Source organism: Lithobates pipiens, unplaced genomic scaffold, assembly GCF_037356315.1.
Source record: "Lithobates pipiens isolate NorthernLeopardFrog02 unplaced genomic scaffold, aLitPip1_a1.2 Scaffold_30, whole genome shotgun sequence".
Classification (NCBI taxonomy): domain Eukaryota; kingdom Metazoa; phylum Chordata; class Amphibia; order Anura; family Ranidae; genus Lithobates; species Lithobates pipiens.
The window spans coordinates 46,120,869-46,124,910 of NW_027507791.1; positions in this window are offsets into that span (position 1 = coordinate 46,120,869).

Consider the following 4,042-nt stretch of genomic DNA (forward strand, 5'->3'; position numbering starts at 1 on the left):
GCAAAACGCTATGTGTGGGGAACTAACACTGCACATCACCCTGAACACACCATCCCCACCGTGAAACATGGTGGTGGCAGCACCATGTGGTGGGGATGGTTTTCTTCAGCAGGGAAGCTGGTCAGAGTTGATGGGAAGATAGATGGAGCCAAATACAGGACAATCTTAGAGAGGAAAACCTGTTATGCGGTGTACACACGATCGGAAATTCCACCAGCAAAAGTCTGATGTGAGATTTTGGTCAGAAAATGCGACCGTGTATATGCTCCATCAGACTTTTGCTGGCGGAAATTCGGCCAGCAAAAGATTGAGAGCAGGTTTTCAATTTTTCAGACGGAAAAAGTTTCTAGTGGAAATTCTGATCGTCTGGGCAAAATTCCTACGCATGTTTGGAAACAATTCAAAGCATGCTCGGAAGCATTGAACTTTATTTTCTCGGCTCGTTGTAGTGTTGTACGTCACCGCGTTCTTGGCGGATGGAATTTGGTGTGACCGTGTGTAGACAAGACAAGCTTGAGCGGAATTCTGATTGTGTGTACGCAGCATTAGAGTCTGCAAAAGACTTGAGACCGGGACGGAGGTTCACCTTCCAGCAGGACAACAACCGCAAACATACAGCCAGAGCTACAATGGAATGGTTTAGATCAAAGCATATTCATGTGTTAGAATGTCCCAGTCACAGTCCAGACCTAAATCCAATTGAGAGTCTGTGGCAAGATTTGAAAACAAGGAGAAATCCTGAAAAAGAAATTCATGGAAAAAGGCTATCTTTCCCCCTTAGTGGAAGAAGAATACAATACATATATTACCAGTACCGAGATTACCAAGAACCATACAAAAGAGTCACAAAACAAGATCCGCTTTACAACCCAGTTCCACAATCAATCTACATTAAGTGTATGTAGCACATAGCGTGCAAACTTTGGTTCATATTATTACAGGACCCTCACTTTAAAGAAAGAATACCAGTTAAACCCAGAAAAGCCCCCATTATCAAAGGGAAAATTGCTCCCAGTAAGCTCAAAACTACTAAACATACATAATATTACCAAAAGTATTGGGACACCTGCCTTTACACGCACATGAACTTTAATGGCATCCCAGTCTTAGTCCGTAGGGTTCAATATTGAGTCGGCCCACCCTTTTCAACTATAACAGATTTAACTCTTCTGGGAGGGCCGTCCACAAGGTTTAGGAGTGTGTCTATGGGGAATATTTGACTATTCTTCCAGGAAGAACATTTGTGAGGTCAGGCTGGACAAGAAGGCCCGGCTCGCAGTCTACACTCTAATTCATCCCAAAGGAGTTCTATCAGGTTGAAAGTTAGGACTCTCTTCAGGCCAGTCAAGTTCCTCCACCCCTGAGGGCCTGGACGTTGAAGCTACAGAGAGCTGATCGAGGGGCTGTCTGCTGAAGATCTAGTCTGGTATCACTGGAGAAGGTGTCACTTGGAAGTTGGAAAGAGTTGTTACGATGAGAAAAAAAAAGATACCTAACATGTCACACTTTAAAATTGCGCACGTACGTAGAATGGCGGCAAACTATGGTACTTAAAAATCTCCATAGGTGATGATTTAAACATTTCTGCAGGTTACCTGTTTAGAGATACAGAGGAGGTCAGGTGCTGGAATTATTGCTCTTACTCTAACGTTCACGGCAATACCTCTCGTGTAGTTTGAACACTGTTTACATTTGAGGGTGCGACTTGCATATGCGTTCACTTCTGCGAGCGAGCATGAAGGGATGAGGCGCTTTACTTTTTTGTTTCCCTTGTTTTAATTTTTACACTGTCCCTTTAAATTTTTTATTTTCGATCACTTATTTTGCTGTCACAAGGAATGTAAACATCCGGCGACGTCCTCTCCCGCTGCCTGTAATAACAGCCGAGTGGCTGATTAGCCGCATCGGTTGTTATTACAAGAAAGCCGACCGTCCGCTCTAAAAATTTGCGTTACGTCAGTGTCAAGGGGTTAAGGATGAGGGTCATTATAAACATGGGTAAATATAATATTATTCATTTAAGTAAACTTATTGCAAGGACAGTATATTTTTATATGGTTTATTTTCTTAAGCTTCTTCTACATATTATGTTTCCCTGCTGTGCATGCATTTAAAGCGGAGTTCCACCCTAAAGTGGAACTTCCATTCATTTGTCTCCTCCCCCCCTCCGGTGCCACAATTGCCACCTTTTCGGGGGGGGGGGGGGGAGCGACAGGATACATTTTTTTGACAGGTATCCCGTTCCCACTTTCAGGAGCCACAGCTGCGGATATTGACGTCACCGCTCGGCTGACTACACGGCTCCCTGCTCTTCCCCTGTCGCTGGGCCAGTAGGAGAGAGGAGCGGAGCCTCGCGCATGTGACGGACTGGGGTTTATATGGTCACAAAACAGACACCCCAAAGCAAAGTACATATTCATTTTTTTTGTTTTTTTTTCTAAGCAAAGAAATACCTTCCTGCTATTCTATCAATAACCAGTAGATGGCAGAGAAGGTACACAAACAGAGTCTATATAAGGCCACACACCATGTGACTGGAAATGAAACTACTTCCAGCCATAAAGTCAGTGTTCATATCTCATGCTGTTTGTGTCATTCTTTGCAGGTATGTACTCTAAATCATGCCTTATCTGTATTAACCTGTGATAGAAAGATTCCTAAACATCTTGAGCAGATGCAGGAAAAGTCTCAGCAGATTTTATGCTATAATTTTGCTGTAATTAGAAGTTTAGAACAGCATGTGTGAGAAACAAGTCAAAAGGGCATAAAAACATGAAAATACTGCATTATTCAGAACAAATGTCTATTATAAGAACCAAACTGTTCTAAATAGGTATATTTAAACCTGATTTATGGAAAATTGCATAGACTTAGGAAGCACATGTTGAAAACTGTTATTAAAATGGGTAAAAAAAAACTATTGTATGTAAAGTTTATGCATTGCTTCATACAGACAGGCAATGTGCACCATCTAGTGGTTAAAAAAAGAGTACTACCGAAATAATGTCTGTATTAAAGCAATGCATTGCCAGTATGATTATTGCACAGTTAAAGTGTACCACAGAGATAAAGATAATTATCTATAACACTGAATAACAGGGATATATATATTATTAAAATATAGTAATGTTCATTGTTGTAACTACGTTTTAAAATACTTTAGTTAAAATCTGTATTATATATTGTTAATGGTTATAAACATGTGACTATAAAAATGTAAAAGATGTATTGTTATGTAAAAACAAAACTACTTCCAGCCATAAAGTCAGTGGTCATATCTCATGCTGTTTGTGTGATTCTTTGCAATCCACGCCAAGCTGATCACCTTATCTCATCGCGTCTACAATCATCGGCTCTCTTAATTCACATTTTGAGGCCGGTAACACATGCGCAGTAGGGTTCCCAGCGTGAAGCCATAAGGCTACACTGCCAGGTTCCTTTACTCGTAATGGCGGCAGCAGCACCCGACAGCTGATGGGAATATCAGCTGTAGTGCCAGCATCGCTGGACTCCAGGACAGGTAAGTGTCCTATTATTAATAGCATGCAGCTGCAGTATGTGTAGCTGCTGGCTTTTAATTTTTACAGCGGTGGGTGTACCTCCGTTTTAAAGAAAGCACTGTCCCAACAAGTAAGGAGTGAGGATAGACATATAAAATGAGTATTATGCTTTTCTACAGGATCTGCCATGTATGGTGTGTAGACAGGTGCAGTCTATTTTCTCCATAGTAAGTGGTGCTCTTTGGAGCAGCAATGCAGCTGGAGGGGACATCAATGGAAACTAGGTTTCTCTATGATTCCCATCAGTTCCCTGGAGAAACGTTCCGGTTGGCTACGCTACATCCAGGTGACCTTGGCGACCATCTTGGGTCACCATTAAACTAGGCGCTGCCGGAGCTGAGGATTAGAACAATCCTTGGGAACAGCAACCAAAGGTCCCACCAGAACAAAAGCCATAGTAACACCCAGTCCAATGGTCACTGCCTTGGTCAATGGTCAAGAGGTTGTGAATGTCACGGAATATGATTTCTACGCTCAGATTC